The 25,979-nt window shown below is 43.6% G+C and overlaps 1 protein-coding gene across 1 annotated transcript in view; it reads right to left on the reverse strand.

The window, feature by feature from the left end:
- LOC308331086 (ras-related protein Ral-B) overlaps nucleotides 1–25,979 on the reverse strand; it is a 36,232-nt gene that overhangs the window by 9,422 nt on the left and 831 nt on the right. The window lies entirely within an intron of this gene.

Genomic DNA, 25,979 nt, shown 5'->3' on the forward strand with positions numbered 1-25,979 from the left:
CATTATGTTATGCTTTAGCTATTGAAAAATAGCAGATCTACAAGACTAAAAACTAAGAACAAAAATGTTCGTCGACCACCTTTTTTCCACTGATGAAAACTAAATGGAAACTAAATGAAAACAAAGCCATAATGACTACAACTAAGACTAAAGTAAATATACTGACAATTTCGTCGACAAATAAAAACTAGACTAAAATGTTAGGAAGGGACTAGTGGTGGACAAGAGATCCAGTAGAAGTCAATTTACAATTAGTTGCATGCTGAAAATAGCCGATCTACAAGCTCACAACGTGTCGCAGTGCGGCACGTTGTGGGCTTGTAGATCAGCTATTTTCAGCGAGTGAAAAAAAGTCAAGCCCCGCCAAAATACATTTTTGTTCGACTAAATCAACTGTAGATTTAGTCGACTAAAATCTTATGAAACACTAAAACAAAGTGACTAAAATGTGACTAAAACTAAATGAAACCGATTCAAGCTAGAGACTATGACTTAAACTAAAATCTAAATTTGCTGCCAAAAACAACAGTGCTCACTCAGTGAGGACCAATTATGTGGAGATGATATGATTGAAATGAGGGAAGTTCTCCTTGAAGGAGTGAAAGCAAAGCATACAGTCTGTCTTTATCGTTCCCTCAGGTGACTTTTAATGGCCGTTCTTCTAACTAAGTCATAACGGCAGAGTTGAAGGGAAGGCTAAGTTCACACATACTCGTAAACGTCTGGATCATGCTGCCACGTCTGAAACCAACACACTCCCAACCAGCCATAGATACTGTAGGCACGTGACAACATAAGTGACAATACATCGCAAATCGATTAACCCATTCTGACCTGAGATCAGATTCATACGAGGTTTCCACTGGACACACACTGGTCTGATTAACCCATTCTGACCCGAGATCAGATTCTAAAAATGTCAGTCGTTCTTCTATTTAAAAAAAATAGAAGATCTACAAGCTCGTAGCGCGCCACTCGGTGGCGCGCTACGAGCTTGTAGATCTTCTATTTTTCAATAGCTAAAGCATAACATGATGCTAAAACCAAAAGGGGTTCCCGTACAAAATGGGTTAAATCTGGTGACAATTTAAATCGCGATTCTGCCAACAGCAGAGGGCTTATGAAAAAGGGAGAAAATATAGGAGAATTGATGAAATAAAAAAGCACACACACCCAATGAAGCATTGAATTCATGGAGATTTCGATTACATTTTTGGGGGTTTTTTTTCACATTCCTAAGCCAATAATTAGTCTCCTACCGGAGAAAATTAGCATCTTTCCTCCGGTCATCAAATTATTGACTAAGGAATGCGACAAAAACAAATTAATCTCCATTAATTCAAGGATTTGCAGTGTGTGTAAGACTTCTATTTTTTTAGGTGAGCTACTCCTAAGATGGGTGGGCCCATGCATGCATTAAGATGGGTGGGCCCATGCATGCATTAAGATGGGTGGGCCCATGCATGCTTTTTGGAGATTTCCATTTGGGCCCCTGATCCAGTTGAACGTTTGCATTATGGGAGGAAGCATTTGAAGGCTGTGTGAGCCAACAGACTGAGTGAGGTACGCTCCTACTAAATCATACAAAAACAAACAAACAAACAAATGTGTCAGCCTTAAAGCATCCCTCCAGGCTCCAGCACACTGCATCAGCCCGTCCCATAGGCTGGGGCGGTGCAGCAGCCCATCCCATAGGCCTGACTCACACCTTTCGATCTAGCATACAACATTGATGCATGCTAGATGTATGAAAGGGTTTGTTTACATCTTGCCCCAATGCATTTCCAATGGAAGTCACATGGTTTGACACAACATTTGTGTTGTACGGCTTTCGGCTGTGTTTCGACTGCCCCCCACCCCCTTCCCGGCCTCCCCCTCATACAACACAAATGTTGTGTCAAACCATGTGACTCCCATTGGAAATGCATTGCGAGCTTGCATCAGTCAATAAGTCTCATACAACAAGCATACATCAGTCTGTTGTAAAGGTGTGAGTCAGGCCATATAGGCTGGGGCGGTGCAGATAAGCCAGAAACACCAATAATGTCTGGCATCTGTTCCACTACATGTTGTGTTGGAAGGAAAAAGGGTGCAGCAGGATAAAAAGGCCCCCAGTTCCGACACTTCCTGTGGAACCCAAACAGTGGGTACTAACTACAGCACTCTGGGGACCCATTTGTGCGTCGTCGACGCGGACACATTTTTATGGGTCCCTTTTATTTTTGGATTCCCATATTTTTGCCTCACATCGTCGTGTAAACGAACGCAGTAGTTCTTGCTCTTGTCTTCATGTCTCTATGTATGTAAATTGTCTTGTTCTTCGTGTTATGTCAAATGTGTGTATATATGTGTTCTGCATACTTGGCTGCTGGGTCGCAAGACACATTTCAGTGTGAACTGACAATAAAGTACTATATCATATCATATCATATCATATCATATCAGTTCTGCACAAAACGAGATTGCATAGGTGTCTGAATCTAGAGAATTAATTAATTAATTGTGCAGCACTATTGAGAAGCAGTGCTGTAGGTCTCTCCTTGGCCCGTACTGTACTAACTGTAGGTCTCTCCTTGGCCCGTACCGTACCCTACTTCTCTCCTCTCCTCATTCTCTCTTTGTATGATAATTATGACAGTCTTCACCATCACCTCCTCCTCCTCCTCCTCCTCCTCCTCGGGGGAGTTCAGACTGATGGAACAACCCTGTGATGATTCATAATGTGCTGTTCCTCCCCGACAGTAAACACGTCACCTCACAGATCATACTGTACACACACAGAGCATACAGTATCTGGATCTGACTGCAATCAGTTTTTACACTTGCTGAAAATAGCCGATCTACAAGCCCACACTGTGTCGCAGTGCGACGCGTTGTGAGATTGTAGATCTGCTATTTTCAGCATGCAACCAAGTGTAAAAGGACTTATACTGGATCTCTGGTCCACTAGTCCCTTCCTAACATTTTAGTCTAGTTTTTATTTAGTATTAGTTTTAGTCATCATAGCTTAGTTTTAGTCGAGGAAAACAACCCTCGTGGCTGACCCCTGACCTTACTGACCAGGGTGTCACATCACACACCTCTCCCACAACCAGGAAGTCAGGGATCTGTCCCATGCACTTCCTGTCTTTGTTTCCAGTAACTATGACCACACACACACACACACACACACACACACACACGTTTCTATTTACTATTCGTGTGAGGACATCAACATATTTAAAAATCCACTTTCCATGCCATTTTCAACCCTAAAAGCAGATGCTTTGCATTGTGAGCTTGTAGAACGGCTATTTTGGGCGCACGTCTGCATGGCAGCAGCAGCAACACTAAGTAAATTAAGCCTGAAAATCTAACATGTATTATTTTCTGTATTTCACCATAAAACAACTATCCAGAGGAATTGTCATCGAAACGTCTGTTTCTCAAATTCGTCTATAGCCGTGGGGAAATATGGACCGTACTAAAGTATAGTAAAACAAGTTTACACACACACACACACACACACACACACACACACAGGAGTTCTAGCTGAGCTCAGCACTCCCTGCAGAAGATGCAGTGCTTAACGTTACATCGCGCACGCACACACACACACACACACACACACACACACACAGTCACACACACACACACACACACAGTCACACACACACACAGTCACACACACACACACACACACACACACACACAATCAAGAGACTATTAACCACTTAAACGGTGACCCTGTATACTTAGTTGACCGTATTCCCAGGGGCTCTGAACAACATCCCACTGTGTGTTTCTCCACCAATGGGGTCCTTTCTTTGACTAGGAATAATTTCCTGATAAAAATAATGACTCAACCAGACAATGCACTGCCCCCCCCCCCCTCCCTCCCCCTCTTCAGATTCTAAACCGCCTTTTTCTGTTGGATTTATTGACCTCAAACTTGTCAGTAAAATGACTACATGGACGGTTATCATCATAGGTCAGCAGGTCATTCAGTTCACTGCTTCTCAACTAGTGGAATATATATATATATATATATATACACGAGACAAGAAAGGGACTCCTGCACATCCAAAAAGACCTGTAGGTCTAGTTAGCAGGCATAGACATCAAAAAAGAGAGAAAAACCTTCCAAGGAAGGGACTGCACACTCCAGGGAACAGAGACGGACAACTTACTGCATCAGACTTATTTATTAGCACGACGCGTTTCGCCGTGAGCTTACTGTATATATTTCTTAAATCAACAAATCCTACATGACTAAATTAATGGTCAGGGAGGGACCACATGCAATACTTCCACGGACGGACCACATGTTGAAAACCCCCTGGGCCCTAAAGTGATGCATATCCAAACTGAAGTTGAAAAGGCGAACCAGTGACCTATAGTCGTATCTGAGGGAAGCTGTGTGTGTGTGTGTGTGTGTGTGTGTGTGTGTGTGTGTGTGCGTATGTGTGTGCAAGAGGGGGTTATAGTAGGATCCTCTTACATTTCCTCTTGCAAAACCACCCTATTCCCCCCCCCCCCATGTTGCAATCAAGGTTAAGCAGAGGTGGAGGGTGTGGGGGGTTGACCTAGATCTGGGGACTGGGAGGGAGGGAGACCAACGCAGCCTCCAGACCACCAAAGACCCCTCCGGCGGTTAGAGAAGGCTTATAGCTGCTGCTAAAATATAAATGACACCGAGCGAGCGACCGGCCGAGCGGCCGCGGCCCAACGGAGCCTCCAAGAATTCATTAGGAGTCCCTGGAGGCCGACTGGCCCCCGGCGGGGTCCCAGCCTGGTATGGTAGCCCCCCCCCCCTGCCATCCATCCATCCTACACACAGGCCTGGGTGTCCCGGGGCGGAGAGAGAGAGAGGGAGAGAGAGAGAGAGAGAGAGAGAGAGGGGGGTGTAGAGGAGGAGGAGGGCTACACGATCCCAGGGCTGCGCGAAGAGAGAGAGAGAGAGAGGGGTGTAGACTGAGGAGGAGGAGGAGGAGGAGGAGGAGGGGGCTACACGCTGTGTCTGGGACAATGACAGTAGTGGGGGGGGTGAATAATAGCACTGCCCCGGGGGGGGGGGGGGGGGGGCAGCAGGTTCACCTGTGATTGCAAGAAGCTGGAAGTGTATAAGAAGAACCCCATCCACTTAAAAAGGGATATTTCATCATCTATATACTCAGGACAGGGCATGATGAGGAGGCTTATGTCAACAGTGACAGTTTTTTAAAGTTGCTTGATTTGAGTATTTTGGATATTATTTGATATTCACTTTTAAGCTGCCACCGCAAACTAAAGTAGTGGATGGTCTGGAGACACTAAAGGCACACTGGACGTGTTTTTCGGAAAACCAAAGGGAAAACTCATTCTAACGTTACTACACGCACAGTCTCGCACACACACACACAGGTAGGTGACTAGGTGTACACGGACATTGCTGGTTGTAGGAGTGGTTGCACCACTCAAAAAAAAAGAAGAAATTGTAGGCCTCATAATCAGCTAGAAAATATCCACCAATGTACAGTTTTTAAATATTAAAAAATATCGACCTCACAGCACAGCTTCTAGTAGAAGTATCTTCCCTGACCTGGGTCGACCTCAGTCAGCACAGCTTCTAGTAGAAGTATCTTCCCTGACCTGGGTCGACCTCAGCACAGCTTCTAGTAGAAGTATCTTCCCTGACCTGGGTCGACCTCAGCACAGCTTCAAGTAGAAGTATCTTCCCTGACCTGGGTCGACCTCAGCACAGCTTCTAGTAGAAGTATCTTCCCTGACCTGGGTCAGACCTCAGCACAGCTTCTAGTAGAAGTATCTTCCCTGACCTGGGTCGACCTCAGCACAGCTTCTAGTAGAAGGATCTTCCCTGACCTGGGTCGACCTCAGAACACAGCTTCTAGTAGAAGTATCTTCCCTGACCTGGGTCGACCTCAGCACACAGCTTCTAGTAGAAGTATCTTCCCTGACCTGGGTCGACCTCACAGCACAGCTTCTAGTAGAAGTATCTTCCCTGACCTGGGTCGACCTCACAGCACAGCTTCTAGTAGAAGTATCTTCCCTGACCTGGGTCAACCTCAACACAGCTTCTAGTAGAAGTATCTTCCCTGACCTGGGTCAACCTCAACACAGCTTCTAGTAGAAGTATCTTCCCTGACCTGGGTCAACCTCAACACAGCTTCTAGTAGAAGTATCTTCCCTGACCTGGGTCGACCTCACAGCACAGCTTCTAGTAGAAGTATCTTCCCCTGACCTGGGCCGACCTCACAGCACAGCTTCTAGTAGAAGTATCTTCCCTGACCTGGGTCGACCTCATAGCACAGCTTCTAGTAGAAGTATCTTCCCTGACCTGGGTCGACCTCAGCACAGCTTCTAGTAGAAGTATCTTCCCTGACCTGGGTCGACCTCAACACAGCTTCTAGTAGAAGTATCTTCCCTGACCTGGGTCGACCTCATAGCACAGCTTCTAGTAGAAGTATCTTCCCTGACCTGGGTTCGACCTCAACACAGCTTCTAGTAGAAGGATCTTCCCTGACCTGGTTCGACCTCAGCACAGCTTCTAGTAGAAGTATCTTCCCTGACCTGGGTCGACCTCAGTCAGCACAGCTTCTAGTAGAAGTATCTTCCCTGACCTGGGTCGACCTCAGTCAGCACAGCTTCTAGTAGAAGTATCTTCCCTGACCTGGGTCGACCTCAGTCAGCACAGCTTCTAGTAGAAGTATCTTCCCTGACCTGGGTCGACCTCAGCACAGCTTCCCCACCGGAGAGAGGAAGTGCCGGTAATAATGTCGGCCCAGAATTAACCCATTCTGACCTGAGATCAGATTCTAAAAATGTCTTCTACATCCTGACAGTTTTCCATTCTGACCTGAGATCAGATTCTAAAAATGTCTTCTACATCCTGACAGTTTTCTGAAAAAGCTATGTTTCTATGTCAGTCGTTCTTCGATTTTTCTAAAATAGCAGACCTACAAGCTCGTAGCGTGCCACTTGGTGGCGCGCTATGAGCTTGTAGACATCACACAGCTGATGTGATGTCATTCATTAGTACAACCAGCTGATGTGATGTCATCCATCAGTACAACCAGCTGATGTGATGTCATTCATTAGTACAACCAGCTGATGTGATGTCATTCATTAGTACAACCAGCTGATGTGATGTCATTCATCAGTACAACCAGCTGATGTGATGTCATTCATTAGTACAACCAGCTGATGTGATGTCATTCATTAGTACAACCAGCTGATGTGATGTCATTCATTAGTACAACCAGCTGATGTGATGTCATTCATCAGTACAACCAGCTGATGTGATGTCATTCATCAGTACAACCAGCTGATGTGATGTCATTCATTAGTACAACCAGCTGATGTGATGTCATTCATTAGTACAACCAGCTGATGTGATGTCATTCATTAGTACAACCAGCTGATGTGATGTCATTCATTAGTACAACCAGCTGATGTGATGTCATTCATCAGTACAACCAGCTGATGTGATGTCATTCATCAGTACAACCAGCTGATGTGATGTGATGTCATTCATCAATCATTAGTACAACCAGCTGATGTGATGTCATTCATTAGTACAACCAGCTGATGTGATGTCATTCATTAGTACAACCAGCTCCAGTCCAGTAGAATTTCACTCTAATCAATTTGGACATCAGTCAGTTCCTCTCGGCTCATGTGATCAGAGTCAGGCTGGAATCCACAGGGGGGGGGGGGGAGGATAGTGTGCACTGTGTTGTTTTTGACACAAACATTTTGATTTTAGTTTTGTCTCATTAGTCTCATGAATAGTTTTCATTTAATTTTAGTCACATTTTAGTCACCTGGAATGTTTTAGTGTTACTAAAGTTACTAGTGTCGACTAAATATAGATTTTAGTCGACTAAATCTACAGTTGATTTAGTCGACTAAAATGTATTTTGGCGGGCCTTGATGCCGTCGTCGTAATGACTGATTTTACACTTGCTGAAAATAGCCGATCTACAAGTTCACAACGCGTCGCGTTGTGAACTTGTAGATCGGCTATTTTCAGCATGCAACCAAGTGCTAAATGACTTATAGTGGAATCTCTTGTCCACTAGTCCCTTCTTAACATTTTAGTCTAGTTTTTATTTGTTGACGAAATTGACAATATATTTAGTCTTAGTTTTAGTCGTCGTAGCTTGGTTTTCATTCAGTTTGTCGTCAGCGGAAAAAGGTAGTTTTAGTCGACGAAATCAACACTGGTGTGCACTGAGACAGAATCTACTAATACAGTATGCACAGTGTGTGCGTGTGTGTGTGTGTGTGTGTGTGTGTGTGTGTGTGTGTGTGTGTGTGTGTGTGTGTGAGTCTGTACACTGAGACAGAGTAAGACACAAACCAAACAAAGCCCTCCTAAAAAGGGATCTGAGCCAGATTTGTGTGAAATGTGATGACTTTTCCCTCTCTCCCTCTCTCTCTCTCTCTCTACGTCCATCCCAGAGGACACTCTGTGGAGGATTTCCTCCTGCCTCGCAGATGGAGAAAACAGAGATGGACCGCACGCCGAGCACGGACTAGGAAAAGACTCGTTCAAGTTCCCCATTTCACCTTTTGAGTGGTGCAACCACTCCAAGGAACAGCAATGTCCGTGTTCACCTATGTACCGTACAGTAGGGGCGCTGTTGTACAGAAACAGAGAGATAGATAGTGCTGCACTGTTGCCTGCTAATGAGAGAGAGAGAGAGAGAGAGAGGATGGGGGAGAGAGTGGAGAGTTGCACCACTCAGTTCACACGGTGTGATTTTTCCCCCAACAAACAAACGGTTTAGACTGATAAACGTACCAATACCATTTTCTCCTTCCCGATACCAATCCCGCGCCAGCCAAACCCCGTCTACTTCAGTGATGCTTGCGGGAACTCGACTTACGTCTCGTTCCTGACCGCAATCACTGTCGTGGCAATAATCACGTTAAACCACAACCCTCGGGTGTAATATTGCTTGATTATATAATCGAAGCAGCAATTAGCCCAGAGGAGAGAATGCTCACTAATTGACAGTACAACAGGCAGCCAGCTCTACACAGCATGGCAGCAGCAGCATATGATAATAACAGTAAGAAGAAGAAATAATAAATTAACCCATTCTGACCTGAGATCAGATTCATACGAGGTTTCCACTGGACACACAATTCAATTCAATTCAAAGGGCTTTATTGGCATGAGAAAACATACGTTTACATTGCCAAAGCAGAAAGAACAAAACAACAATACAGCAATACAATCAAAACAAAAATTATGTACTTTGAAGGTCAGAATCTTCAATAGATCAACTTCTGTGTACCAAGATAACTCGATGCAGGTATAGTGCAGGAATATACACAATGATACACACACTGGTCTGATGAACCCATTCTGACCTGAGATCAGATTCTAAAAATGTCAGTCGTTCTTCGATTTTTCAAAAAATAGCAGACCTACAAGCTCGTAGCGCGCCACTCGGTGGCGCGCTATGAGCTTGTAGATCTGCTGTTTTTCAATAGCTAAAGCATAACATGATGCTAACACCAAAATGGGTTCCCGTTCAGAATGGGTTAAGGGTGGTAGAGGAAGAACTAATGGAGGTAAACGGCTGGCCAGGCCACACACACAAAGGAATTCCAGCACAGGCTGAGCTACACAGGACACCAATTTATACCCAAAAAGACGCCCTGAGGACGAGGAGTGAGGAACGCCATTAATCCACTCCGGGCGGGAAGGGAACCCCTTTTGGTGTTTTAAGAATCATGTTATACTTTAGCTATTGAAAAATAGCAGATCTACAAACACATAGCGAGCTTGTAGAGCTGCTATTTATTGAAAAATCGTGAAAATGTGGCACAAATCTTTGAATATATATTCTTTCAGAGTGAGCGTTTTTATTTAACTCAAATCTTTGTTTCTTGGGGGGGTGGTCCCTGGAACAACATATTTTCAGATGGGGGGTCCGCAGCCAAATACAGATAATTCTGGGGGTCCTTGACATAGGTTGAGCACCACTACTGACATGAGGGTTTCTCAGAAAACTGTCAGGATTTAGAAGACATTTGTAGAATCGTCCTCAGGCCTAAATGGGTTATAAGTTCCCCTGCTCTCTGCTCGTGGTCATAATGGGGGTAATAAGGCCCGCTGTTCCCTCAGGAGTGAAAAAAAAAGCTAAATGTAAAGCCGACCGTGGGTTAACCACCGTCTCACACTCACTTAACAGTCCAGCCACTACTTGGACAACAAGACAGTTGTTTCTGTCACAACTGACTATACTAGACATGTGTCTCTTAGTTGGATTCCTATCAGCCCTGCTCTCTCTCTCAGAGGGCTGAACCGAGTAGACCTCGGGTTGTCGACACTCAGCTAGTTAGCCGTACTGTACTGTAACTGCAACTTGTCACTATAGTCTGAGGCCAAACACGTACAGTAGACCTCGGGTTGTCGACACTAAGCTAGTTAGCTGTACTGTAACTGCAACTTGTCACTATAGTCTGTGCACAATCTATATGTAAAGGTGTATGAATGAATGTGTGTGTGAATGGGTGAATGTAATGCACAATCTATGTAAAGGTGTATGAATGTGTGTGAATGGGTGAATGTAATGCACAATCTATGTAAAGGTGTATGAATGTGTGTGTGTGTGATGTGAATGTAATGCACAATCTATGTAAAGGTGTATGAATGTGTGTGTGAATGGGTGAATGTAATGCACAATCTATGTAAAAGCGCCTTGGATAAAGGCGCTATATATAAATGCACCATTTACCATTTTTCAGGCAGCGACCCCCGAAAAAAATCATATTTCAAGTTCAACTTGGGAGTCAGAGATCTGTTATTTCGGGTGCAAGTGGTTACTAAGCAGGTGTGCGGTGTGTGTGTGTGTGTGTGTGTGTGTGTGTGTGTGTGTGTGTGTGTGTGTGTGTGTGTGTGTGTGTGTGTGTGTGTGTGTGTGTGACTGTGTGGTGTGTGTGAATTAAGTAAAGGGCTGCATTTATAAATACAATCGGTGCACTGTGGCGACTGACTGGCTAAGGGGATTCACACACATCCACAGACCTGCTCAGCAACATGGCCATCATGATGCTGCAGCAGTGAATAATTGACGAGCAAAGAAAACATTGCAGAGAGATGCCTATAGCTTAATATATATAAACAGAAAGGGTTCAAAAGGTCCCTGTAGAGATTTGGCCATCTTTAAATAAAGTACATTAAAACCCATTTTGGTGTTAGCAGATCAATTTGGGGTTCAGATCTACAAGCTCATAGCGCGCCACCAAGTGGCGCGCTACGAGCTTGTAGGTCTGCTATTTTTTGAATAATCGAAGAACGACTGACAAAGAAACATAGCTTTTTTTCAGAAAACTGTCATTTTCAAACAGACGTTTTTATAGAATCTGATCTCAGGTCAGAATGGGTAAAAAAGAAAAAGAAAGAAGGGGTTAAATGTCCCTGCGACACCGCAATGCATACTAACCATCCCATACCCCGGAGAGATGCACAGAGGATCCATTGAGAAAATGGTGTGTGTGTGTGTGTGTGTGTGTGTGTGGGGGGGGGGGGGGGCTCTAAGTAGCTGCTTTTTAAAATGCATCATTGCACCGTTCAACTCCCACCCTAAGATCATGTCCAGACTCCAGGGCGTGCACACACACACACACACACACACACACACACACACACACACACACACACACACACACAGTGAGTGAGGGGCTGAGGGGCCAATGACAGGTGGGGGGGGGTCAGTGAGTGAGGGGCCAACAACAGAAACCATAAGATGGATCATATATATGTTCTAGAACATGTCTGCTCTGGACATGATTAAACGGAGCGTGGAGCCTCCCTTCTTCAGCTGACCCCCCAGACCATCCTCTCTAAACAAGCATTAATGATGACTCTCTCTCATTGCATGCAGTCGCTGAGGTAATGAACGAGGCAGAAAGGGGGTCTTCAACGTTGTTCAGCCCAAGGAAGGACCCCCCCCTTATAGCTGGGAGAGAGATGAAACAGGAACACCTCCTCCCGAACCCCCTCCGTATTGTATAAAAGTGTAGATGTAGATGTGTGTAGATAGTGTTGCAGATTCAACTTTTTCTCCATAGATGGATTCATTGCGAACGCAATGAGCACTAACTATGAGACCTAGCAGTCACGCTGTAACACCACCCGCCCGCCACTAGAGGGCGCAGCTGTATCACACACACACACACACACACACACACACACAAACTTAACTTACTTTTTTTTTTTTTAAGAAAACTTAAAAAAACGTAACTTAAAAAAAACGTTTCCATTTAGTTTTTGTCAGTGGAAAAAGGTAGTCGACGAACACTGATCAATAGATAATAGCGCGTGACATCATCATCATGCTCGGAAGTTATGCGGGAACGCCTACTGAGTGGCAAAAAACTCTCTCTCTCTCTGTCTCTGTCTGAAATGTCATCATTCTGATGTATATGTGCTACAGTGTGATGTGATGTTATGTGTGCAGACTACACTATCACATCATAAACATGCCAGGCATACATACAGTAGAATGTGAACGCAGTGCGCACGCCGTTGAAAGAATGCACGGTATGTAATGATGCAGAGACTCATGTATTTCATGTAGGAGCTCGTTCCTGTGGGCCAACTCCCTTATGTCGGCTAGGTAGGTGGGGGAGGAGGGAGGGACTACTAGTTTCACCTTGTTGCAGGGCATGCTGGGACTTGTAGTGAAAGTAGCCGTAAAACTCAAGAGGATAAACAAACAAGAAAGGCTAAACGGTCAAAGCAGAGTAGAGTAGTAAAGGGTGGTCAACTGGCCCCATAGCTGAAGGGGTCAACTGGCCCCATAGCTGAAGGGGTCAAAGGTCAAAATCCTATAGCTGAAGGGGTCAACGTCCCATAGCTGAAGGGGTTCAACTGGCCCCATAGCTGAAGGGGTTCAACTGGCCCCATAGCTGAAGGGGTCAAAGTCCCTGGTGGAGTGTTAAGGCTCATACATACTCCAGGTTTTGGTGATAACTTATCACCGCGGTGTAGTTTTTAAAGGGTTGGAAAACTACACCATTACGTCAGTCGGTCGCGGTGATGATCAGCTATCACCGCGGACACACAGACCCACCTCTCTGTTTTTACTATCAGACAAGTCTTTATCACCCCGTTCACTGATTGGTCTAGAGGTTGGGTATACCACAGGGAGGCGGGGTCAATCCTTAAGGACGTCACCGCGAGTAATTATGATGGCCTCAACTCTTATCAGCGTTTTAGGTGATAAGAGTTATCACCTAAAACGGTGATAACCTATCACCAAAAACTGGAGTATGTATGTATGAGCCTTGAGAGTGGGAGTGATGAAGCAGAGATGTAGGAAGTACAGTAAGTACAGTATGTGTGCCAGGAAGGATCATTGAGTTAAAAGTGATTGATGTTCAACTACTAAACACACGGTTCATTTGCAAAGGGAATGATTATGTACTTCACAAACGTTAATGTCGGTTGTTCAACCTTTCCTATAGTTTCCTCCTAATCATTAGATAACCACTGCCAGCCTACACAAACGTGGACATTTCTAAAGGATGACAAGTCAGGATACAGTTTTTCTTTTAAGACAAATATAAAACCCACCCAATTCTCATATTATTATTACTATCGGACAGAAAACCTCCAATCTCCATATTTTAACTGTTTGTGTTTTGTTTTTCTTTGTAAATGAATGCCATACTTGATCATACTACAGTGGAGGATACAGACATGGAGGAGGAGCCGGGATTCGAACCGCCGACCCACGGATCATTGGACGACCTGCTCTACCTCTTGAGCCACAGTCGCCCCGGAGGCGGGAGGTGATGTCATACAAGGAGTAGTTCTTAAAATATAGTGTCCTGTGCTTTTTTGTTCTCCTCAGAATAAAGACTGTGTCTGGCCTGCTGCTGCTGCTAGGCATCAAGAATCTTGAGTTACAGGAAAGCTCAGGTTTTCCCTGCTTGATGAATAGACTGTAGTAGGACCGAGGCACCACCGAGGGAGATGCCTGTCTGTCTGCAGCAGGGAGGGGGGGGTCTGCCTGTCTGTCTGTCTGCAGCAGGGGGAGGTCTGTCTGTCTGCCTGTCTGTCTGTCTGTAGCAGGGGGGGGGGGGTCTGTCTGTCTGTCTGTAGCAGGGGGGGGGTCTGCCTGTCTGTCTGTCTGCCTGTCTGTCTGTCTATAGCAGGGGGGGGGGGGGTCTGTCTGTCTGTCTGTAGCAGGGGGGGGGGTCTCTTGTAATGGCCATGATGTTTTTTACAGGACCGACAGTGTCTTCTCTCCAACAGCCACCGGGGGGGCTGACAAATAATCCCATTCCTCAACCCATAGAGTCCTATAGCACATTTTGGCCAGGGAACCCCTTTTGGTGTTATAGTTAGCATTATTATGTTATGCTTTAGCTATTGAAAAATAGCAGATCTACAAGCTCGTGGCGCGCTACGAGCTTGTAGGTCTGCTATTTTTGAAAAATCGACTGACATAGAAACATAGCTTTTTTCAGAAAACTGTCATTTTCAAAACAGACATTTTTTTTAGAATCTGATCTCAGGTCAGAATGGGCTAGATAGGAGCTGACGCTCCGTACAGAATGTATGGCCCTTCGCTTCCCTCACTCAACCATCGGAAAAGGAGGGGGGGAGGGGGCAGACGAGAGACGATTGATGGGGACAGGGTACGCGTGTCTCTCCCTCTGCCTCCACATCCCCTTAACCCATTCACGCCTGACGTCGAAATAAATAAAAAAAAACGTTTTTTTATTCTGAAAGAATATATATTCAAAGATTTGTGCCGCATTTTCACGATTTTTTCAAAAAAATAGCAGACCTACAAGCTCGTAGCGCGCCACTCGGTGGCGCGCTATGAGCTTGTAGATCTGCTATTTTTCAATAGCTATTAAAGTATAACATAATGCTTTAGTTAAACCCCCCCCCCCCCCCACACACACACACACACACACCTTTGTTTGTCCCGCTTTTTGATTTTGATTTCCAGTTTTTAACCTTTTAAACCTTTTAAAATAGTTTTCTAATAAAATATGTCTGTACGTCTTTCTGTAAAGCGACTTTGGGTACCCAGAAAAGCGCTATATAAAATCGTATATATTATTATTAAAACACCAAAAGGGGTTCCCGTTCAGAATGGGATAATCAGTCTTACGGACGGAAGCGGCTAGCCCTTTTCCAAGTCCAATAAAAAAAAGTCTTATATCAAGTCGTCTCTTTATCCTTCCTGACCGACCGAACCGACCCGTCCACTTCCACTGCCAACGTCATTAGCAGATGGTCTTTTGACTCCCTCTGCCATTACGACGCCCTGATCTCCCAAACGACCAGGCCACAGAGAGAAGCTATACCGGGGGTCAGCGAGGAAGGGGGGAGGCTTATTATAAAATGAAATGCTGACAAGCCAATGTGGTAATAAAAGTTCTTCTTTGATAGTAGCCCAAAGCCAAGACTGTCATTAGAACCATTGGCCCCCCAGACCACTATAATAATATATCGTCCGTTATTCGACTATACAGCCATTTATCCGTTATCGGCAATTATGCAGCCGTCGTGTTTTCCGATTTGTTCGCCTGACGTGGCCAGACTACTGTACGTCGTCACTGCCGGGGTAGAAACCTTTTATCTCTATGTTTTAACTGTTGTTTTTTCATAAATTTAGAGAAGACAGTGATTTTGAGGTGTTTGGAGACAGTGAGTCCATGCATGCGTTGGAGATAAACAATACAGGAGATCTTTGGAAAGGGGATTCTGAGCCAGTTCTGGCCTGTTCTCAGGACCTCTCTCTCCACCTCTGATGGCGTTCACTTTGAGTACGGCTCAAGGGGAGTAGAGCTGACTCCATCCAACACAGTCTGTTGTTCTTGTTGTTACAAAATTAGTACAATGTGGCAAGTGTCAACACAATGTTAGCACAATGTTAACACAAGGTTTAACACTTGAGGTTTTCTTGCAATGACTTGCATGGTTTGTGAACACAAACAACTTGTGTTGTTAATGCACACACAGTCACACACACACACACACACACACACACACACACACACACACACACACACACACACACTTGAAACATCATGTGTCTCAGTGCTTGATTCCAAACAAGCCCTAAATGTACAGAATATAGGCAACACATGAACGTATTCACAGCCAACGTTGGTCACTTCAGTCTGTCATATTATTACCAACAACTGGGATAATTAATTAATAGAAAACAATGTAAAACTAAATATTCTGTTTCTGACTTCAGAAACTGAGTCTATGAAATACTGACGACATAAGCATAGTTCTGTCATGAGCAATTGCACTTGTAAATCATGGTTTACTCGGAGTAACCTAGTAAGAGAGTGGTGACACCCTTTGATCTCACCGCAAAGCGGGTGCCTGTGGGCGATAGTTCCAAACATTGCTCTTATGGCTGGAACTATCCCATTGAGATAGAATGAGCACTTCCGCAGTCTTACAATGCGAGTCAACGAGAGTGTCATTACTCTATTACTAAGATTACTATAACTTCATCACACAATAACTCAACTCAAATATTATGCTAGATCCAAAATGTTTTTTAAACAGTGTGCAAATTCGACAAGTTCTCGCTTTAGGCTTTTTTTTAACCCATTCTGAACGGGAACCCATTTTGGTGTTTGCATCATGTTATGCTTTAGCTATTGAAAAATAGCAGATCTACAGGTCTTCGAATTCCTTCCCCACAAGATGAAGCACAAATGCCAGGAATGGTGAGCAAGTGGCAAACGTATGAGTCAACTCAATAACACTAAACCAAGCACAACCGAAACCATAACAAATATGTCTCATGTGTCAAACAAGTTCCGTTTGCGCTAGAATCAGCGATCCGTTTGTGAGATTAATACTAGTAACAGACACCAACAACAACAAGGCCATAAGGCACGCTGACATTTGCAGAATATCAACATTCACTCACACTAGTTGACTTCGATTAAGGTTTTTATATCGTGCGTGATTTAACCCACAGGTTCACCAGCTCGACAAGTTGAATTCACCTTTTGGTGTTACTTTAGCTTTTGAAAAACAGCAGATCTACAAGCTCCTAGATCTGCTGTTTTTCAAAAGCTAAAGTAATCCCATTGAGCTTGAGCTTGTAGATCTGCTGTTTTTGACAAAAGCGTGAAAATGTTCTTTCAGAGCGAACTTTTTTAACTCAAATCTTTGCTTCTGGGGGGGGGGGGGGGGTCCCTGGAACTACATATTTTCAGATGAGGGTCAGGGGCCAATTACATATCATTTTTGGGAGTCCTTGACATGAAAATGTTTGAGAACGACTGACATGTGTTTTTCAGGATTTAGAAGGCATTCGTAGAATCGTCCTCAACTCTAAATGGATTAATATAATGAACCACAGTGTGGAGTAACTTGTCTAATATTATGTCTGTGTTTTCAGGTTATACAACAGAGAGCTGAAAACATTCTACAAACACTGAATACAGTCAAATATAATAACTAGGCCTCATCACTGAAAACATTCTACAAACACTGAATACAGTCAAATATAATAACTAGGCCTCATCACTGAAAACATTCTACAAACACTGAATACAGTCAAATATAATAACTAGGCCTCATCACTGAAAACATTCTACAAACACTGAATACAGTCAAATATAATAACTAGGACTCATAACTGAAAACATTCTACAAACACTGAATACAGTCAAATATAATAACTAGGCCTCATCACTGAAAACATTCTACAAACACTGATTACAGTCAAATATAATAACTAGGACTCATAACTGAAAACATTCTACAAACACTGAATACAGTCAAATATAATAACTAGGACTCATAACTGAAAACATTCTACAAACACTGAATACAGTCAAATATAATAACTAGGCCTCATCACTGAAAACATTCTACAAACACTGAATACAGTCAAATATAATAACTAGGCCTCATCACTGAAAACATTCTACAAACACTGAATACAGTCAAATATAATAACTAGGCCTCATCACTGAAAACATTCTACAAACACTGAATACAGTCAAATATAATAACTAGGCCTCATCACTGAAAACATTCTACAAACACTGAATACAGTCAAATATAATAACTATAGGCCTCATAACTGAAAACATTCTACAAACACTGAATACAGTCAAATATAATAACTATAGGCCTCATAACTGAAAACATTCTACAAACACTGAATACAGTCAAATATAATAACTAGGCCTCATAACTGAAAACATTCTACAAACACTGAATACAGTCAAATATAACTAGGCCTCATAACTGAAAACATTCTACAAACACTGATTACAGTCAAATATAACTAGGCCTCATCACTGAAAACATTCTACAAACACTGAATACAGTCAAATATAATAACTATAGGCCTCATAACTGAAAACATTCTACAAACACTGAATACAGTCAAATATAATAACTATAGGCCTCATAACTGAAAACATTCTACAAACACTGAATACAGTCAAATATAATAACTAGGCCTCATCACTGAAAACATTCTACAAACACTGAATACAGTCAAATATAATAACTATAGGCCTCATCACTGAAAACATTCTACAAACACTGAATACAGTCAAATATAATAACTAGGCCTCATAACTGAAAACATTCTACAAACACTGATTACAGTCAAATATAACTAGGCCTCATCACTGAAAACATTCTACAAACACTGAATACAGTCAAATATAATAAATAGGCCTCATCACTGAAAACATTCTACAAACACTGAATACAGTCAAATATAATAACTAGGCCTCATCACTGAAAACATTCTACAAACACTGAATACAGTCAAATATAATAACTACTAGGCCTCATCACTGAAAACATTCTACAAACACTGAATACAGTCAAATATAATAACTAGGCCTCATAACTGAAAACATTCTACAAACACTGAATACAGTCAAATATAATAACTAGGCCTCATCACTGAAAACATTCTACAAACACTGAATACAGTCAAATATAATAACTAGGCCTCATCACTGAAAACATTCTACAAACACTGAATACAGTCAAATATAACTAGGCCTCATCACTGAAAACATTCTACAAACACTGAATACAGTCAAATATAACTAGGCCTCATCACTGAAAACATTCTACAAACACTGAATACAGTCAAATATAACTAGGCCTCATCACTGAAAACATTCTACAAACACTGAATACAGTCAAATATAATAACTAGGCCTCATCACTGAAAACATTCTACAAACACTGAATACAGTCAAATATAATAACTAGGACTCATAACTGAAAACATTCTACAAACACTGAATACAGTCAAATATAATAAATAGGCCTCATAACTGAAAACATTCTACAAACACTGAATACAGTCAAATATAACTAGGCCTCATCACTGAAAACATTCTACAAACACTGAATACAGTCAAATATAACTAGGCCTCATCACTGAAAACATTCTACAAACACTGAATACAGTCAAATATAATAACTAGGCCTCATCACTGAAAACATTCTACAAACACTGAATACAGTCAAATATAATAACTAGGCCTCATAACTGAAAACATTCTACAAACACTGAATACAGTCAAATTAATATAATTAGGCCTCATCACTGAACAAGGATGTGGAGCAGTGTTCTCTCCTTCTCCAACATAATTGTCTCTGTCGGGTGGGAAAACCTCATTATGTCCAAAACTGTTACTGCAAAAATTAGCAGATCTACAAGCTCAAACCGTGTTGCTTCACACCACGTTTCAAGCTTGTAGATCTGCTACTTTTGTGTGACTGTACTGTAAGCTCAAGTTGGGCTTTAATTTACGAAGATATTAGTTAGAATATGTGTTTTCTGCTAAAGTGAATCATCATGACACAAAGACTATATGGGGAGGATGATACAAGATAGCAAAGTATTGTTCATGGCCCTTTTTTTATTGAGGTTGTGTCTGACTGAAAGTAGGTCTCGCTCACCCCTGAGGCACATTAATCTGGATGATGTATTTATTTCTCACGTTCCTCCAAAGAACAGTCACTGCCATGCTGATTTAGATGGAAAAACTCCCTCCCAGTTCAATACACTACTACAGCACGCACACACAGACACACGCGCGCGCACGCCTCCAAAACTAATATCCAGCATAGCGGTTGTTATTTCAACAAAGTCAGATCAAACATGTGCCTGGCTCAACCGTCATGAATCATGACACCGCTGAGCAAACGGACATCACAACGCATGTGGGCATCGTTCCATCGTTCCCTCCTATAGGTTTATATCACAACGCATGTGGGCATCGTTCCATCGTTCCCTCCTATAGGTTTATATCACAACGCATGTGGGCATCGTTCCATCGTTCCCTCCTAGGTTTATATCACAACGCATGTGGGCATCGTTCCATCGTTCCCTCCTATAGGTTTACATCACAACGCATGTGGGCATCGTTCCATCGTTCCCTCCTATAGGTTTATATCACAACGCATGTGGGCATCGTTCCATCGTTCCCTCCTATAGGTTTATATCACAACGCATGTGGGCATCGTTCCATCGTTCCCTCCTAGGTTCATATCACAACGCATGTGGGCATCGTTCCATCGTTCCCTCCTATAGGTTTATATCACAACGCATGTGGGCATCGTTCCATCGTTCCCTCCTATAGGTTTATATCACAACGCATGTGGGCATCGTTCCATCGTTCCCTCCTATAGGTTTATATCACAACGCATGTGGGCATCGTTCCACCGTTCCCTCCTAGGTTTATATCACAACGCATGTGGGCATCGTTCCATCGTTCCCTCCTAGGTTTATATCACAACGCATGTGGGCATCGTTCCATCGTTCCCTCCTAGGTTTATATCACAACGCATGTGGGCATCGTTCCCTCCTATAGGTTTATATCACAACGCATGTGGGCATCGTTCCATCGTTCCCTCCTAGGTTTATATCACAACGCATGTGGGCATCGTTCCATCGTTCCCTCCTATAGGTTTATATCACAACGCATGTGGGCATCGTTCCATCGTTCCCTCCTAGGTTTATATCACAACGCATGTGGGCATCGTTCCACCGTTCCCTCCTAGGTTTATATCACAACGCATGTGGGCATCGTTCCATCGTTCCCTCCTATAGGTTTATATCACAATGCATGTGGGCATCGTTCCACCGTTCCCTCCTATAGGTTTATATCACAACGCATGTGGGCATCGTTCCATCGTTCCCAGGTTTACATCACAACGCATGTGGGCATCGTTCCATCGTTCCCTCCTATAGGTTTATATCACAACGCATGTGGGCATCGTTCCATCGTTCCCTCCTATAGGTTTATATCACAACGCATGTGGGCATCGTTCCATCGTTCCCTCCTATAGGTTTATATCACAACGCATGTGGGCATCGTTCCATCGTTCCCTCCTATAGGTTTATATCACAACGCATGTGGGCATCGTTCCATCGTTCCCTCCTATAGGTTTATATCACAACGCATGTGGGCATCGTTCCATCGTTCCCTCCTATAGGTTTATATCACAACGCATGTGGGCATCGTTCCATCGTTCCCTCCTATAGGTTTATATCACAACGCATGTGGGCATCGTTCCATCGTTCCCTCCTAGGTTTATATCACAACGCATGTGGGCATCGTTCCATCGTTCCCTCCTATAGGTTTATATCACAACGCATGTGGGCATCGTTCCATCGTTCCCTCCTATAGGTTTATATCACAACGCATGTGGGCATCGTTCCATCGTTCCCTCCTATAGGTTTATATCACAACGCATGTGGGCATCGTTCCCTCCTATAGGTTTATATCACAACGCATGTGGGCATCGTTCCATCGTTCCCTCCTATAGGTTTATATCACAACGCATGTGGGCATCGTTCCATCGTTCCCTCCTATAGGTTTATATCACAACGCATGTGGGCATCGTTCCATCGCTCCCTCCTATAGGTTTATATCACAACGCATGTGGGCATCGTTCCATCGTTCCCTCCTATAGGTTTATATCACAACGCATGTGGGCATCGTTCCATCGTTCCCTCCTATAGGTTTATATCACAACGCATGTGGGCATCGTTCCATCGTTCCCTCCTATAGGTTTATATCACAACGCATGTGGGCATCGTTCCATCGTTCCCTCCTATAGGTTTATATCACAACGCATGTGGGCATCGTTCCATCGCTCCCTCCTATAGGTTTATATCACAACGCATGTGGGCATCGTTCCATCGTTCCCTCCTATAGGTTTATATCACAACGCATGTGGGCATCGTTCCATCGTTCCCTCCTATAGGTTTATATCACAACGCATGTGGGCATCGTTCCATCGTTCCCTCCTATAGGTTTATATCACAACGCATGTGGGCATCGTTCCATCGTTCCCTCCTATAGGTTTACATCACAACGCATGTGGGCATCGTTCCATCGTTCCCTCCTATAGGTTTATATCACAACGCATGTGGGCATCGTTCCATCGTTCTCTCCTATAGGTTTACATCACAACGCATGTGGGCATCGTTCCATCGTTCCCTCCTATAGGTTTACATCACAACGCATGTGGGCATCGTTCCATCGTTCCCTCCTATAGGTTTACATCACAACGCATGTGGGCATCGTTCCATCGTTCCCTCCTATAGGTTTACATCACAACGCATGTGGGCATCGTTCCATCGTTCCCTCCTATAGGTTTATATCACAACGCATGTGGGCATCGTTCCATCGTTCCCTCCTAGGTTTATATCACAACGCATGTGGGCATCGTTCCATCGTTCCCTCCTAGGTTTATATCACAACGCATGTGGGCATCGTTCCATCGTTCCCTCCTATAGGTTTATATCACAACGCATGTGGGCATCGTTCCATCGTTCCCTCCTATAGGTTTATATCACAACGCATGTGGGCATCGTTCCATCGTTCCCTCCTATAGGTTTATATCACAACGCATGTGGGCATCGTTCCATCGTTCCCTCCTAGGTTTATATCACAACACATGTGGGCATCGTTCCATCGTTCCCTCCTAGGTTTATATCACAACGCATGTGGGCATCGTTCCATCGTTCCCTCCTATAGGTTTATATCACAACGCATGTGGGCATCGTTCCATCGTTCCCTCCTAGGTTTATATCACAACACATGTGGGCATCGTTCCATCGTTCCCTCCTATAGGTTTATATCACAACGCATGTGGGCATCGTTCCATCGTTCCCTCCTAGGTTTATATCACAACGCATGTGGGCATCGTTCCATCGTTCCATCCTAGGTTTATATCACAACGCATGTGGGCATCGTTCCATCGTTCCCTCCTATAGGTTTATATCACAACGCATGTGGGCATCGTTCCATCGTTCCCTCCTAGGTTTATATCACAACGCATGTGGGCATCGTTCCATCGTTCCATCCTAGGTTTATATCACAACGCATGTGGGCATCGTTCCATCGTTCCCTCCTATAGGTTTACATCACAACGCATGTGGGCATCGTTCCATCGTTCCCTCCTATAGGTTTATATCACAACGCATGTGGGCATCGTTCCATCGTTCCCTCCTATAGGTTTATATCACAACGCATGTGGGCATCGTTCCATCGTTCCCTCCTAGGTTTATATCACAACGCATGTGGGCATCGTTCCATCGTTCCCTCCTAGGTTTATATCACAACGCATGTGGGCATCGTTCCATCGTTCCCTCCTATAGGTTTATATCACAACGCATGTGGGCATCGTTCCATCGTTCCCTCCTAGGTTTATATCACAACGCATGTGGGCATCGTTCCATCGTTCCCTCCTATAGGTTTATATCACAACGCATGTGGGCATCGTTCCATCGTTCCCTCCTATAGGTTTATATCACAACGCATGTGGGCATCGTTCCATCGTTCCCTCCTAGGTTTATATCACAACGCATGTGGGCATCGTTCCATCGTTCCCTCCTAGGTTTATATCACAACGCATGTGGGCATCATTCCATCGTTCCCTCCTAGGTTTACACTATCGTTGCTGTCGGGCAGAAACCTCTCCGTCTCCAGATTTGAACGACGACAACATACATAAACAACATACAACATAAAGTGGTTAAGTGTGTGTGTGGGTTAAGAGTGTGTGTCAGTGTGTGGTAGAACTTTTAGAATACAGCAACTTCCAATCTGCCTGGTCTACAAGATACACAACACCTCCTGTATTGTATTGTATACCCATCATGTACCTGTCAATCAAGTCCAGAACCACAACACCAGAGGGAGCTCCACACAGATCGCAGATTTGGCACAAACAACAAGGGTCTCAATTCGTTCTCCTGGTATATGCCACCAAACTGCAGAATGCCCTACCCCCCCCCCCCAACAACAACAGCCAACAACTCTTTCAAAACCGCCCCAAAAGAACACGTTAAGAGGAGGAAAAAGTCAACCCCTTGTATCGTGTACTCTACTTCCCCTGTGCTTGTCCACGTGCAATCGGTTAATACAAGTATTCAATCAATCATCATAATACTGCCTTTCAAATGTTCCTGAAACTCCCAAGATGGACCAGTGATAATGAAACGTTTGTGACCAGTAATGTACTGGTACCTTTCATGCTGTACTGAGGAATTTTATGTTTAGATTCATGTGTCGACTGAGGGAATCAAAGAATGTATTAATTATGGCCTTAACCAGGGATCAGTGATACAGTCTTTTCCTCATGTTTGTGGAAACACTGGAGGCTAATGTTTATATGTGTTTAATTGACAAGGACTGCCCTGGAGTGAAAATAGCCTGATACATAAAGGCTATCTCTGTGTTGTTTTGTTTTGTTATTGTTTTGTTTGGACCGTCTTGTTTTTCCCCGTTGTTTGTATATGGACCCATTGTGTCTGAAATAAAGTTTTCAATCATTCAATGTGGATGTTTACAAATATTGAATCAATGAAAAGTTGTAACTAAATAATAATAACCATACATACACTGTGACTGGAGACCCTTTAGTGTTCCTGTTTTGGGACACAGGAGGGTTCCACTCTCCACAACGACAACAAAATGCTAAAACTATTTTTAACTTTCTCTCCATTAGATGGACGGCAGTTAGCCGCAATTTGCAACTCTAGATTTTTTTATAATGGGATGAATCTAGAGTTGCAATACCCTCCATTGACTTACTCCCCACTCATCCAATTTGGTTTGCGATCTGCTTGTCTTAAATGACGTTAAACTCGCCAACATTGCAGCTGTAGTACAAGCTTGAATTATCCTCTTTCAATCTGCCAAGCTCGTTTTTCATAAAAATCCACCATAGACATGTTATGAGCTACTTTCTGTCAAGACATCTTCTGCAGGTGATTCTTTTTCTACGTGTTGGAGTTTGGAAGCACTCGTCGTATGTCACTGAACGGCCCTGCGTACCACCCGTTTCGAATTTGCACATAATGCAAATAACCCTAAGCAGCGCGAACCGTTAACACAAACGAGTGCTTCCAAACTGCAACACTTAGAAAAAGTGTGTAGAAAAAGAATCACCTGCACAGAATGTCTTGACAGAAAGTAGCTCATAACATCTCTACGTTAGATTTTTATGAAAAACAAGCTTGGCAGATTGAAAGAGGATAATTCAAGCTTGGACTACAGCTGCAATGTTGGTGAGTTTAACGTTGTTTAAGAGAAGCAGATCGCAAACCAAATTGGATGATCTGGGGAGTCAATGGAGGGTATTGCAACTCTAGATTCATCCCATTATAAAAAAAATCTAGAGTTGCAAATAGACGGCAGTACCCACCTGAGGTAAGTGGCACAACAATAGGGTGTGTGTGTGTGTGTGTGTGTGTGTGTGTGTGTGTGTCATGTGTATGTGTTGTAAACTAAGAGCTTTTTGCTGACAGGTGACTCTGCGCTCAAGGCACACACAGTAATGAGCAACCTTGGGTGTGTCACCTTCCAGAAAGAGTTGACTTGTAAACAGTTAGCGGAACAACTGCTGGTTGTTAGGAAACTACAGGAGTTAGTTGGTCAAACATAATGGAATAGTAATGTAATGCTCCCATGATGGCAAT

This window comes from Protomyctophum bolini (assembly GCF_963924005.1).
Source record: "Protomyctophum bolini genome assembly, chromosome: 16".
Classification (NCBI taxonomy): domain Eukaryota; kingdom Metazoa; phylum Chordata; class Actinopteri; order Myctophiformes; family Myctophidae; genus Protomyctophum; species Protomyctophum bolini.